The sequence below is a fragment of the Narcine bancroftii genome, chromosome 3 (genome assembly GCF_036971445.1).
Source record: "Narcine bancroftii isolate sNarBan1 chromosome 3, sNarBan1.hap1, whole genome shotgun sequence".
NCBI classification, from domain to species: domain Eukaryota; kingdom Metazoa; phylum Chordata; class Chondrichthyes; order Torpediniformes; family Narcinidae; genus Narcine; species Narcine bancroftii.
The window spans coordinates 279,578,620-279,594,600 of NC_091471.1; the positions used below are offsets into that span (position 1 = coordinate 279,578,620).

Consider the following 15,981-nt stretch of genomic DNA (forward strand, 5'->3'; position numbering starts at 1 on the left):
TGTTTTAGATTAATTTGGCAGCATGTACCTCAGTGGCTGAAATCGGCTTCTACCCCATTATAAATAAAACAAAAAAAATGGATAAATGTCACAAGGAATAGTTATAGGATGAACTGTATAAATACCTTTAATGTGAAGGACATGATGGTTCTAAGAACAGAAAGAAAAGGGAAAAATAAACATCTGTAAGGTTTAGGAAGCGAGAGTCAGGACGGCACTGTTGGTGAAATGGTTAGCGCAATGCCTTTATAGCGCCAGCAATTGAGACTGGGTCTGTAAGGAGTCTGCACATTCTTCCCGGGTCTGCGTGGGTTTTCCCCTGGGACTCCAGTTTCCTCCCATGGTTTGAAATGTACCAGGGATAGGTTAATTGTGTGACATGGACTGGTGGGCCAAAATGGCCTGTTACTGTGCTATATGTCTAAATTTTTAAAAAAATATAAAAAATCAGGCAGGGTCCTTGAGGAATACAAAGACTACAGAGAAGAGCTCATGAAGGGCATTAGGAAGCTTAAAAAGAGGCCATGAAATGTCCTTTGTAAGCAGAATCAGAGAGAATCCCAAAGCATTTTATACATGGATTTAGAACCAAGGGGATGACTAGGGGAAGGGTAGGGGCACCACCAGGTCATAGGTGGAATTTATACTTGGAATCAAAGGAAGGGGCAACATTCTAAATGCGTACTTTGTATCAGTATTCACCAAGGCGAAGGACATGCGGGAGGACATTTTGACATGAAGGGAGAAGTGATGCTGGGTCTTTTGAAAAACTATTCAGGTGGTTAAATCCACAAGGCCTCATGAAATGTATTCCAGGTTATATTGAAAGAGGCAAGTGAGAAGATCTTTATCTGCTGAAGGATAGGAGAGAAGCCAGTGGTGTTCCTTTAAACTTTTCTTAAATAGACCAGTGCTATGAGGTTATGCCTCTTTTTTTGCTTCAATTTACATTCCTACCATCTTATTTCATCACATCTTACCAATCATAGAAAGGAACAGCACCTTTCTACATGTGTCTGCACCAAACGAGGGAAATGGGGATAATCCAGCTAGTTATGGGTGGGTGAGCCTCAAGTGCAGAGATACTTTTGGAGAGGATACTTAGGAATAGGATTTACACACATTTAGAAAGGCATGGTCAGATTAGGGAAAATCAACATGGCTTTATGTGGGGCAGGTCATGTCTTATCGATTTGGGTTTTCTGAAGTGGTGATTGGCAGAGTTTTGGACAGTCTAGAGGGTTATCAAAGAATGCAATGAGGGTAGAGGAGTGGATGTGGTCTATATGGACTTAAGTAAGGCATTTGACAATGTCCTTCATGGGAAGTTGACCAAGAAGCTACAGATATATGAGATCCACTGTGAATTGATTGACCAGGCCAAAGGGTTGTGAAAGGATGTTATTTTGGGTGGATATTAATGACCAGTGGTGTTCCACAGGGATTGATGGTGGGACCCTATTGTTTGTGATTCTATTTAATTGATGGGTCAGTAAGCTTACTGATGATGCGAGGATTGGCGGAGTTTTGGACAGTCTAGAGGGCTATCAAAGAATGCAATGGGATGTAGATCAGTTACAGATCTGGGCAGAGAAATGGCAGATGGAGATTAATCCAGCCAGGTGTGAGGTGTTGCACTTTGGAAGGTCAGAGTTAAGAGGAATGCATTCATTTACTGGCAGGACTCTTAAAGGCATTGATTTATAGAGGAATCTGGGGGTCTTCAGACAGAGGCCAGTAGACAATTGGAATAGGCTGATAGTGACTGTGTCTTGTTTTTGGAAGTTAATAGGATTAATATTCTGGAATGATAGTTGCTTTCTTCAGCCAAACTAATTTTGTATTTTGGTACAATATGCAAAACTACATTGAAGCAAATTGATGTTGGAGATTTAGGGAAGGGCAGGTGCAAAACTTGCACAGAAATTATAATTTAAAATTGTAATTCATCCTAAAACTATTTTTAAGAAGCTGTTAATAAATTGGAAGTTTATGATGTAAAATATTCAGAATTTATCCCAGGCCTCTTACACACCTTCTGTGATTATTCCATCTCAAAATGTTAACTGTGCATTTTCTTTCATTCACTCCAGCAGATTGTATTTCGCTCCAAATTCCAGCATCTGTAATGTCTTTGCATGACTTCTCTGATCACTTTTTTTAAATGGAATTTTGGAACGAAATACATCTGAGGGAAATTAACAGGAAAAAAAGGAAGCAGAAATTTTGAAACCTGAGAATAATTCAGAGTAACTTGAGTACGAAAATAACAATGCAGATTTTCATTTCACAAGGGAATTGCATATTATGGGGCAAATCAGTTGAAGACTTGCTTTTGCTTATTTGTTTTGTTTAGGGATGATGACTTGAGTAATCAGAACTTTGGAACCGCTAAAATTGTTTGTCATACAAAAGAGCAGAAGTCTTTTTCGTTATCAAGGGAGAACATTTTCGTGAACTTTCCACTCTTGAAAATAGAACTTGGAATGTTTTATGTGTTGCAGAACAGATCCCAATTACTTGGCGCAGATGTCTAATTAATTTCCCATTGTGAGCTCCATTTCCCTCATCAAATATTAGACAGACTTGGATCGAAACATTTTTCAATTAACGATGTTCTGTTGTTCATCCACTACCTCACCAGCCCACCTTCCCACTAAAGTAGAATGGCTTTGCTGGAGAATGACTTTGTTATCAGATTTGTGACTGTGCCATGAGACAATCTGCCAGTTGAGGCAATTATGCAAATTTATGCCACATATTAGCCTTCAATTTTCTTCTCTTGGTTTCAGAATGAGCTCCTTGCTTCATGAATTTTCCCCTTATTTCAAACCAGTCCTTCCTGAAGCTAATACATATTAATTTGATTCACAGTTTACATTTTTATATTTTAATCTGTGATGTTAATTTTAATTTCCATAGAGGCTTTCCCCTAATATTATGCCACTATAAACTTTGTAAAAAGGGAAAAATATTGTTCTGTTGTCACAAACACATTTTGTATAACTCCTAATGTGCCATTTTGCATATCAAGTAGCCGCAGTTGCAACTCATTTGGATTTTTTTAAAATGTAGAGACGCACTCACAGTAACAAGTCCTTCCAGCCCATGAGCCTTTGCCGTCCAAATACATCCATGTGAGAATTAGCCAACTTATCCCTTACGCCTTTGGAAAGTGGATGGAAACTGCAGCACCCAGAGGAAACCTATGCAGACATGGGGAGAACGTGCCAACTCTTCACAAACAGTGGCGAATTTGAACCCGGGTTGCTGGTGCAGTTATAGCATTGCTCGAACGGTGAAAATAATGGCAAACGTTTGATAGTACCTGTGCAGGTCAAGGCAAAGAAAGGAAGTGCAATAGCATTTTTTGAACCAGGAACCTCTGTGGGGCCTAATGAATAAACTTGATCTTCAAGGAAGAAGTACAAAAATTCTATTGAGAATGAGAGGTTAAGTTAAACACATTGAAACCAACATGGGTTTTGGCCTAGAGATCACTGGTCTGGATAGTAATGATTTTGTGAACGTCCAGGCATATATACTCAGAAGACTATGCCTGTGCATAAAGAAAACATCCCACATCAAAAGGACATTGAACTGTGGATGTATTTGAAAAATATTTGTTCACGTGATATCAACTCTCATTGAGTTGCTAATTGGCTCAGATGTGCCAAAGACTCTAGAACCACTGGATATGGTAAAGGGTGAGGGATATGGTCCTTACGCTGTCAAAACTATGCTTGTTTGGATGATTAATGGACCATTCAGAGAGGTTCAAAATCAATTGGTTATAAGTGTCAGCAAGATATCGATTGTGAAGCTTGATGGAAGCAACAGTTCAAGATTAACTTTCCTGAGTGCATCAGGGACGACCAAGAACCTTCAAAGCAAGACCAATGGTTCTTGGAATCAGTGTCAAAATCTGCCAAACTGGTTCATAATCATTATTGCATTGGATTATCTTTGTTGAAGAAAAATGAAATATGTATGCCTGATAATAGAAGCGTTATCGAGCAACATACACTGAGTTTGAAGAGAAGATTCAAGAAAGATTCTTCCTTTCATTCAGACTACACCAAATGGGTGTCTGATATGATATCCAAAGGATGTGCAGCGAAAGTGCTAGATAATATTTTGGATCGTAATGATGGCAAAAAATGGTACTTAGCCACACCATGGGGTTTTTGCATCCACAAAAGGAAAAAATGTGTGGTGTTTTATTGTGGAGGAACCTTTCGAGGAGTTTCACTAAATTCTCAACTCTGTGTTTCTGAAGGTTACAAAGTTGGTTTAGAGATTAGATGCTTATTCTGGATGATAGTTTTAATCCACAAAATCCTCCAGTCTGTGCTATGTGTCTACCAGAATTGTGAGAGACCGTACAATGGATTGGGAGATTTGCTAAATCACTAAGGATGGGAAGGACTCTGTTGTTCATGTTGATAGCCCTCTTGTGTGGAATACACAAACGTACCGGAGAAACTCAGCAGGTCATGCAGGATCCACAGGGAGTAAAGAGTAACCAACATTTTGGGCCTTGAACAATAGTTACCCTTTACTACTTCTGCATGCTTTCTAGTGACCTGCTGAGTTCCTCCACCACATTTATGCATTGCTCTCGACCCCAGCATTCAACATTTTATGTATGGAACTTGTTATAAAGGAATTATAGAAGCTAAAGAGTAACCAACATTTTGGGCCTTGAACAATAGTTACCCTTTACTACTTCTACATGCTTTCTAGTGACCTGCTGAGTTCCTCCACCACATTTATGCATTGCTCTCGACCCCAGCATTCAACATTTTATGTATGGAACTTGTTATAAAGGAATTATAGAAGAGTAATGTTGGTACAATATTAGTAGCTGTTAAATTATTATGAATTTCACACATGGTGGGATTGTGTAGCTAAGCTGTTACAGCACCACCGATTGGGACCGGGGTCTGAATCCCTTGCTGTCTGTAAAGAGTTTGTGCATTCTCCCCGTGTCTGCGTGGATTTTCCTCAGGGGCTCTGGTTTCCTCTCACCCTTTCAAACTTACCAAGGGTTGTAAGTCATTGGGTGTAATTGGGTAGCATAGGTTCATGGGCCAAAAGGGCCTGTTAGCATGCTGTATGTCTAAATTTTTAAAAAAAATCAGTCTTTGGAATGAATGCTAGCTAGCTATCTAGGCTGATTCACAGTCTTTGACTTTGTATTCTATCCAAAGACCAGTGCCATCATTATACCCCAGTGGATGCTGCTGCTTTGGCATACCAGCTCGTTCTGGCAGTTTTTCACCTGTTCCTTAATTCTTGAATTTCAAGCTGTTTCCTGCAGATGAAGACATAGATCAAAGATATGGTCAAGTATCAGTATTGTGTGTCATGTGTGTGGCAAGATTGTGGGCCAAAGGGCCTGTCCATGTGATATACTGTGCTCTGTATTGAAGTAGCAAACAGTGTTGCAGTCTAGTCAGCACATCAAAACAGGATTTGCAGGGGGGTCTTGTTAACTACAGGTAGACCCAGACTTACGATGGGGTTCAGTTCCATGACTCTCATTGTAAGGTGAAATTACCGCCAGTCGGGGTCTACCTTTACATGTAAATTCCTGCGCTGCTCCTGCCGGGAGGCTGTCGTCCCTGCTCCTGCTGCGAGTCGCCCGGCAGCAGTGGGGACGTTGGCCTCCCAGCTGGAGTGGAGACGTTGGCCTCCCAGCTGGAGTGGGGACGTTGGCCTCCCAGCGGGAGTGAGGACGTTGACCTCCCAACGGGAGCAGGGACATTGGCCTCCTGGCAGCATCTGCTGGGAGTCCAAGATGGAGCCTGGTGACTAAGGGCAGCGTTGCCACTACGTAACCCACATTGCGATTTGGAACGCACGCGGAGATTGCCGTCGTTCTCTCTCGCTCTTCAATCTCTCCATCCCCAGCGACGGCAATCTGTGCATGCATTCCAAATCACCTTTTAAAAAAAAATTCCATTGGGTCTGACAAAGCACGTTTCCTTGACGTCACTACAAGAGGAGCACCGAAATGATGACTTTGGGGGTGGGGGTGGTGGTGGCGGTGGAAAGTGATCTGCATGCGCTGATTGGACAGAAGCACTTCCTTCAGAGAATGAAAATCAACCTCGTTGATACAGGTAACCCCAACTTACCTTTATTCAAAACGGATTCTGATCATAATAACTTTGAAATATCATGTCCGAACATCGTAAGTCGGGGTCTAGTTAAAGAAGTCATTTTGTTCCTTGCTGGATTTAGTTGTTGCCCAGTTTCATTGGTGTTAAAAGTTAAAATTAAAACCATTGCAAAGCTCCTCTCTTCCAGAATATCATAATTTAGTCAAAATGTGAATAAAATAATTTTATGTAGACTGTAAAGGAGCAGAGAATATGATGAACACAATCCGAGAAGGAGAAAGGTACAATGGCAAGGCTGTACCTACATGCTCTGCTTCAAAGCTTATAGTGCATTGACTTGGAAATCAGCCCTCCATTCTTTCCTTAAGGTGCCGCACTTGACGCACCTAAATTGGTATTACAGGAGAGCTACTCGCATAGATAGAAGATTGGCTGTCTGGCAGAAGACAAAGAGTAGGAATAAACGGGACCTTTTCTGGCTAGATGCCAGTAACTAGTGGTGTTCCACAGTGGGGTCAGTGTTGGATCTGCTACTTTTCACATGATATCTTAATGATTTGAATGATGGAATTGACAACTTTGTGACCTAGTTCGTGGCTGATGCAAAGATAAGTGGAGGGACAGCTCATGTTGAGGAAATGGGGAGTCTGCAGAGGGACTTGGCCAGGTTGGGAGAATGGGCAAAGAAGTGGCAGATGGGAAGAGTACAGTGTTGGGAAGAGTATGGCCATGCTCATTGGTGGAAGGAATAAAGGAATAGATCATTTTCTAAATAGGAAGAGAATTCAAAAAGCGGAAGTATAAGGGGACTTGGGAGTCCTAGTGCTAGATTCCCGAAAGGTTAACTTTCAGGTTGAATTCAAGTCATGTTTATTATCATTTTATTGCACAAGTACAACCTGATGAAACAGTGTTCTCTCGTTCTCCGTGCAAAACATGCTGGCAAACAGCCAGACATAACACACATACAGACAAACAACATGTGTGAGAGTCTTGGATGGTCAGTGTGAGTTCGTAGTAAGGAAGGGAAATGCAATTTTAGCATTCATTTTGAGATGTTGCGAATATAAAAGCAAAGAGGATTTATAAGATGTTAGTCAGAATGCATCTGCAGTATTGTGAGCTGCTTTGGGCCACATATCTAAGGAAGGATGTGCTGCTGTTAGAGGGTTTTCCAAGAATGATTCTGGTATGAGAGGGTTAATTTATAGAACATAGAACCCAACAGCATAGTAGAGGCCCTCTGGCCCTTGATGTTGTGCCGACCTATATATTCTTTAAAAAAGTACTAAACCCTCCCTATCCCGTAACCTCTATTTTCCCCAACTCTCTGAGTAAAAAACTTACCACTGGTGTGTCCCCTAAACTTCCCTCCCTTCACTTTGTACACATGTCCTCTGGTGTTTGCTATACAGATTTCAGATTTATTGTCAGAGTACATGCATGACATCACATACTACCGTGAGATTCTTTTTTCTGCTACCCTGGGAAAAAGGCGCAGGCTGTCCACCTTATCTATGCTTCCCATTATCTTGTCTCCTCTCACGTTCCAAAGAGAAATGTCCCAGTTCTGCTAACCTTGCTTCATAAGACTTATTTTCCAATTCAGGAATCCTGGTAAATTTCCTCTGCACCCTCTCCATAGCTTCCACATCCTTCCTATAATGAGGTGACCAGAACTGAACACAATACTCCAGGTATGGTTTCATCAGAGATTTGTAGAGTTGCAATATGACCTCTTGACCCTTGAACTCAATCCCCCTTCTAATGAAGCCCAACATCCCATAGGCCTTCTTAACTATCCTATCGACCTGCATGGCGACCTTGAAGGAGCGTTTGATGGCTTTTGGCCTATACACTTTTCTCTTTGGATTGTGCATTGGATCCAAAGAGTGCAGAGATTTGAAAAGATGTTGCCAGAACTCGAGGAGCTAAGTTGGAGCTCCTAAAGATTAAACAGGTTAGGACTTTATTCCCTGGAGTGTTGGAGAATGAGGGGAGATTTGATGGAGGAATACAAAATTATGAGGGGTGTAGACAGTGTAAATGCATGCAAGCTTTTTCCACGGAGGTTGAATGAGACAAGAACTAAAGGACATGGGTAAAGGGTGAAAAATGCAATGTTTAAAAGGAAGATTTGAGAGTGTGGAATGAGCTGCTAGCCGAAATGGTGAATGCAGGCTCAATTTTAACATTTAAGATAAATTTAGTTATGTACATGGATGGCTATGGAGGGCTACAGTCTGGGTTGAAGCAGAATAATAGTTCAGCACAGACTAGATGGCTGGAAGGGCCAGTTTCTCTCCTGTAATGTTCTTTGGTTCTAGGGTTACACAATTGTCTTGAAATATTAACCAGAGCTTCCTCCCACCACAAATGCTCCTGGAGTGCTGAGTGCTTCTATTATTTATTTTATTCAATGCCAAAAATGTTTTACTGATATCAAGCTACTGAAACTCCTGTTAATTGTGTTTGATGAGTAAAGTTTCAGAGGTCTGGAATTTGAGCCTATAGTCTCTATTATAAAAGAAAGGCTATTAGTGTGATGCTTTATCAACTTCAAAATTCTGTACACACAGTGCATTAGAGGTTAGACATTGTTTCCACAGCTGGAGGCTGAACATATGGCATTTAATATGCCAACTTTGTCATACTTCCAATTAACTGATCTGAGTGTACACATGGCTCCATTAAGACATAAATCACATCAGCTCCAATGTAGTGCAATTTTCACATTAACCTTCTTGCCAGCCAAGATGTATTATAGGTGATTGAATCCCTGCACAGGCTGAGATACGGCAAGTTTTAATGTTTGTTAATGTAAGTCCTGAAACATGTTGCAATTCAGCATTCAGAATGAAATCCAGTGCTACTTAAACAAACAATTTCATACTGATTTAACAGTTGACTTTTTATTGTCATTTATTTTGTTCACTGTACGTAGTGTTAACTTGCCTACCCAAGTTCCTGGCCTAAGACAGTGAACATTAATGGATTTATTCAACAATCCTCATCATACCATTTTCAGAAGTACAGGTAGTCCTTGACTTCCAACCTACATGAATTACGTCCACCTACACATATGACTGAATTAAAAAAAAAATCTTTATTAAAACTACTATACAAGTACATATTTTGTAAAGTACTGTATGCAGTGGTGCCCGGTCCCCGTGGCAGCCCAATGTCCCTGCAGCAGCTCTAAAGTTCCCCCTTCTGGTGGCAGCCCTAAGATCCCTGGTCCCCACAACAGCCCGACGCCTGAGTCCAATGAAGTTGATACGGGGATTGGGGAGTATCTTTTTGAAGATACTGTATGTATGTTTACATTCTTCCTTAAAGATTCATATGTAAAAAATCTGTTGAAAATTTCTTTTAGATCTCGTTTAATGTTGCGTGGTGGGCGAACCTGACGGACCAATCCACATTACGACCAATTCGTTGGTCCCAATTATGGTCCTAAGTCTGGGATCACCTGTAGTCATGATGAATGGTTACATTAGCCAATTAAATAATGCCTGGACATATAGATAACACAAGCAAGAGTATGCCAAGTGTCTCTAATTCTGCTGGATCATTCAATGGTTGATTCTTTATTTCAATCCTGAAATTTCACTCTTGGATGCCCTTTCCATTGAACTCCTTGCTGAATATATTCAGAAGCTTGATGTCCATTACCTTCTCTCCTAGACATTTCCCACCTTTTGAGCAAAGAAATTTCTCCGCACTTCATTCTTAAATGTTTCTCAATGTTTGACCATTTTCCCTGCTTCCGGTTTAGTTAGCCATTGAGTTCATTGATGAAGTTCAGAATTTAGATATGGGAATGAGCTTGGGAACTGGAGCCAATCCAAAAGAAGAATCAGCTTTTGTTCAAAAAGGAAAGAGTTGCACTCACTAATGTAATTTAACTGAAAATTGTTTAACAACTTCTAGTTCGTTAATGTTCTTCTTGAAAGAAATCTGTTCCTGATCTGGCCGACATTTGACTTTGGGCAGATGGCAGTGTAGTTTTCTCTGTCCCTCTCAACTGGCCCAGCCAGCCATTGTTTAGAACAATATTTAAACTGGGTGCTAATATGAATCATGGCACTGGATTTGAACTTGAGAATGTCACTCCCATACAGTTGACATCCAGTAGTCCACCCCAAAATCATTTTGGGATTAAGTCTTAGTTGCAAGAATTATGCCACAGTCATTAACAACCTGGGTTCGTGGGACTCATAATACAGGTATCATGCCTTTTCACCTCTCCTGCCACAAGTCCATCACCATGATCCCTCAGAGTGTCCTGTCCCATTGTCAATGGTTTCACAAGCCTGGGAGACTCAATGTTTACTTTGTACCACTTGAATAATCATGTTGCAGTCAAACGTAGGCAGAAGCGCTGTCCTCTCTCAGATGGTGAATCAGTGCTCCTGCACTTGGAAGACAGGTGATGTTCTCGCACAATTTGACAAGCCTCCCAACCTCCTCTTTGTGAACCCATTCCACCATTGTCATTTGACAACCTTGGTTCAACAGGAGTATAAGAAGGCACTAGACAAATCTTAAGAGACCAGCACACATGATGTACTTCAGTTTCTTCCTGAGGTTTATAACCATTGCCAAATGCCATCTAACTTGATGAACTCTATTGTGATATGAAGAAACTGAGATTACTGGGTATAGTAAAAGCCATGAGATCAGACATGACCAGATTATAATACTGGTTGAGGAAAATTGCTAACAAAGATGAGGTCAAATGAAATCTTTATCAGTCCACTTGATTTCTAGTAGTGACGGAAGATATCATTCAAGCTGCCATCAAATGTCATTTGCCTACAATCCTATAATGCTCTATCTATTTCAAAAACGATACCCAAATTCCAGAAGATATTCCAGTGGATCTAAAATGTGTGTTTTATTCAAAGAGTAATTGATATTGGGAAGTTGCTGGCAGAAGATGTGAAATAAGTTGGAATTACTACATTTGAGAGATATTTAAACAGGCTCTTAAATAGGATGTGGTTGAATTAAATTAGTGTAGATGGGCTAAAAAGATTGACATGTGTGGGTAGAATGGCCTTTTTCTGTGCTGGATAACTCCGCAACTCTATCACTACTTCGTCAAGCCCTCAGGATCTTTTATATTTTAATGTGTTCACCTAAACACCAACAATTGCAGATCTAATTTTTTTAGTTGCCCATGACAGAACAGCTCTTTTAAACCAGGAATTAACTCAGTAAATCCCTTCAATGCATTTGTATATAGAAAAGGGAACTTTAAAAAAAAAAGTTATAGTTCATTCATTGAATTAGATTGACCAAAAAATTCCAAGCGTGACAGAGTATTTAGAGGTGGTTTGGGAGGAATTGCTAGAGCAGCTTGCAAGCGCACATTTTAAAACAAAGAATATTTGCAGGACTTTTGCAGAGTGCTTTTTGCAGGAGGCAACGAAGTATCGACAGCAGCTTGCCTGGGAGAGCATGTGATCTTTGCAGGCAGAGGAGAACAGCTTTGCTCTCAGAGAGGGAGGGAACTGAGAGAGAAGGAGAGACAGGGAAATCGGTTCCAGAGGGACAAGCTGGCAAAATTTGGAAGACTTCCTGGTCAAAAGAGAAGATTAGCTGTCTGAAAGCTGACCTGAAAGAAAGACGATCATCTGGAGAACCCTGAAGGGGGCAAGTTTCGTCAGCAAGACTGATTGGAAAGGAATCAGGTGTGCATGTCTTGGAACAAAAGGAATCTCTCTCTGAAAACCAACCAGAACCCTCCTGAGTGGTAACCATTTGCTTGTTAAGCACCAAAGCCTGGTGAACTTTATTAATACTAACTTCTGTGCACAGTACAAGAATTGCCTGCAACTGGTGAGATTGGATTGTGATCCAAAGAACTTTTCTAAGGTTATATACACATTACACACACTGGTGCTTAGTATTAGAGGGGGGGGGGGGGGATTAAATAGGTTAAGTAAGTTGATAGTAATAAATTGGTTTAATTCTGATTTCTTATTCAAATATAATTAATAACTACTTTTGTTTAAGTAACCCTGTGTTGCAGTGCATATCTATTACTGCTGGTTTTTGGGGTCCTCTGGACTCTGTAACACAAGAATTGAAATATGGACATTTTTTTTGGCTAAAATTATTACTGTGAGCAATTCCCACAAATTGATCTTTGAAAAGTAAAAAAAATATTTTGCAATTGTTGGATATTTTGCAGACCATTGCACTCATTTTATATTAATGTGTTAACAATCATTAAAAAAGCATCTACATAAGATTTGAATTGCACAAGAGAAGCACAAAAGTTCCTGGTGTTGGAAACTTGAGCAAACAAAGATTTGCTGGAGGAACTTATCAGGTCAAACAGCGTCCACGGATAGAACTGGCCAGTCACTGTTTTGGGTCAGGACCTTCTGTCAGGACTAAGATAGAATCGGTGAAATTACATGCAAAAAGGGGGATTGAAACTGGGAAAGGGACAGAAGGTATGAGAGGTAGAGAGACAGGTGGAAGGAGAAGATTTGGGGAAAGAAAAATGAGAACCAAAGAGAAACCAGTCCAGGAATAGGGATGGTTACAATGGAATCAAATGAAGGTGGGTGTTTACCCAAAATTTGAGAAACCATTGTTCATGCTGTTAGGTTTAAGGGTGTCTGGGGGAATATAATGTGTTGTTTCTCAAGTTTATGTTGAGCCTTGTCCTGGCAATGGATGAGGCCGAGGACAAACGTGTCACTGTTGGACTGTATGAATGGTCGGCTAAGTTAAAATGATAGGGAGCTACCCTCTCCCCAATCAGCTTTTTTGCCTTCAACCCTCCCATCTGTATCCACCTATAACTTGTCAGTCTATGCTCTTGCCCCTGTTCCTTCCTCCCTCCCCTTCTCCCACCACTCCCCCCACCACCCTACCCCCACCACCCCCCCCACCACCCCCAAACTTTTTTATTCAGGTGCCTGTCTGTATTTTACTGGTACTTGTTAATGATGAAGGGCTCAGGCCCGAAACGATGGTTCCCTTTACTTCCTGCTGAATTTCTCCAGTATGCTTTGCACATGACCCCAGCATCTGCAGACCTTCTTGTTTAACTCTCACCTGGAATGTCTGTTGTGGCCCAGGATGGAGGTGAGGGAGGAAGATGCAAGGACAAGTTTTGCAATTTCTTTAGGAAGTGCTCAAAGGAGCAGAAGGTTGGGTAGGAAGTGTGGACTATGAATTTTGGAGAGTCTTATACAATGGCGAGACCAAATGCAGATTGGATGACTGCTTTGGCAAACACCTACTTTTGTCTATTGGTCTAAACTTGAGCTTCATGCGACCAACGATTTCAACTTTCCTACCTTTCCCACAGTGACGTGTTTGTCCTTGGCCTCATCCATTAAAAAAATTTAGATATGCAGCACGGTAACAGGCCATTTCGGACCAGAAGTCCGTGCCGCCCAATTTACACCCAATTAACCTACATCCCTGGTACTTTTTGAACAGTGGGAGGAAACCGGAGCCTCCAGGAAAAAGCCATGCAGACACAGGGAGAACGTACCAACTCCTTACAGACAGCGCGGGATTCTAACCAGTCCTGATAGCTGGCACTGTAAAGATCTAATTTTAGATCACCTCTACCCCCATCTGATTCCACTGTACTCCTCTACTTATTTCTCTTTGTCACTCTAACATTTCTTTCCCTAACTTCCTTCTAAGTGGTTTCTCCCTCAACCTGTCCCTCCACCTCTCACAGCTTCTGTTCTGTACCATATAACCTCTACCCCCCCTCCCCTTTCCAGCTTTTTTCCCCCTTTATATTTCTAACCTCACTTATTCTGTATTCTACTTGATAAAGGGTCTTGACATTGAGTGATCATCTCTACCCAGGGATACTGTCAGGTTTGCTGAGTTCCTTCATCTGTTTTTTTTTGCATATATAATTGATTATACAGGTATACTGTGGAACACAGGAAGTTATGAAGAAGTGAGGATGAATTTATGCCCAAGGGGGGCAAAATCCTTATCCACTGAGTTTAGTTGATAGGAGGTGCAGTGCTCGTTGCAACATGTCTCAATGTGAAATGCCAACATGTGAAGTTCCTTGAACTCCATTAAAAAAAATACACAAAATCTATTCTCAATAATCTCAACAATGTAATTATAATCCTTAAATCTGGCACAGAAAATGACTCATGGTGAACATGACATTAAAGGTGTTCTGCTCATCTAATAAAATTTGCATTTTTGTGGCATCTTTCAGAATTTTAGCCTGTCACAAAGTGCAGTGAGCATTTTTCTGAAATGTAAATTTTTTTGTCATTTTGCTTTGAGAATAGAACTTGGGCATGATGCTAGAAGAAATTTCAAACCTCTTTCAAATGGTGTTGTGGGAGCATTTACATTTGAACACGTAAGAAATAGGAGCAGGAGTTGGCCATCTGCCCCATCAAACCTTCATGAAGACCAGTGCTGATCGGGCCGTGGTCTCAGCTCCACTAATCTGCCTGTTTCCCCATTGCCCTTAATTCAATTACTATTCAAAAATCTATCTGTGTCTTCAATATATTTAGTGAGGCTGCCTCTATTGCTTCATTCTACCATTTTGGAATATTATTTCCGAAAGTTTTACCTGAGACTCAGTTAGGTGGGTGACCTTCCATCACAGTGATTGCCCCTTTTTAATATATAGCAATCTGCATTATTTGCTGTTGTCGTTCTTAAAAGTGTAGACGTGCAGCCCCAGTAGTCTAATTATTGTTGAAGTTCCCAAATCAATAATGGCTAATTTGGTGATGAACTCAAACAGAAACCCTATTTTTTGACGCTGCTCTTTTAGCCCGGTGTCAGTGCTCTCAAGGGAGAAAAATGCAAAGAGAAACACAGAGCTAGTTGTAATGTCTGCCTGATACTCAAACGCCTTAATGATTTGCATCACATTTGGGAGAAATGGGAAAGAACCATCCTCTCAGAAGATTCGAAGCAGCTTAAACTTTTATGCCAGTATAGAATAGCTTCAACTTGAAATGTGCCAGTGCCTCTCCACGCTCTAGTAATGTTATAACCACTGTGTAGCCACTAATGTTTCCATTGGCAATCCAGAAAAAGTTGGAAGTAAGTGCTCAACAGGTCAAGCAGCCTTGTGGCAAGTAACACAGCCAACACTTCAGGCCTCTGTCTTTTAATCAGATCTGCAAAAATGAGAAAACACACTGAATTTTGAATTGCAGGGAAGGGAAAGGGTGGAAAGAATGGAGAACGGCTTTGAGAGGCTGGTCACAGCTTATGTGAACTCCAACTGCCAAGTCAGTCTTGATCCATTTTCATTCACCTCCCAGTGCAATAGGACTATGATAGATGCCATATCCCTGGCCCTACACTTAGCCTAGGAACAGCTGGTCAACAAGAATATCTATGTCAGACTATATTTGTTGACAACAGCTCTGTCTTCCACACCATATCCTGAGTCTCACTGGGATGCCCAGACATGGGCCCTACAGTGGGAGTGGCCAGTCGTGGGCCCGAAAGTAGGTCTGCCTAATCACGGGCCTGACAGTGGGAGTGCCCAGTCACGGACCCCAAACATATTGCCATATAACTTTAGTGAAGTAATTGTAAACCATTTTGAACAATGTACATTTACTGTTAATTAGTAATTGCTTTGCTGTTTTTATAATAGTTTTCAAATTAGTGGCAGTTTTTATGGTGCTATGGAAGAGATTAACAAAATAATCATTAAATTTCCATTTATTTTCACATTAGATGCTGTTTATCATCATTAATTATAGACTGCATGTTGAATTCAGTAACTTTATTGATGCCACACTTGCTGGTCTCAGTAGTAATTTCCTGCAGGAACACAAAACTTTATTAACACAACTGAAGATTA

General features: G+C 40.9%; 1 protein-coding gene across 10 annotated transcripts in view; it reads left to right on the forward strand.

Annotated features, from left to right (window-relative positions):
- Positions 1 to 15,981, forward strand: part of mad1l1 (mitotic arrest deficient 1 like 1) — a 1,066,498-nt gene that overhangs the window by 312,795 nt on the left and 737,722 nt on the right. The window lies entirely within an intron of this gene.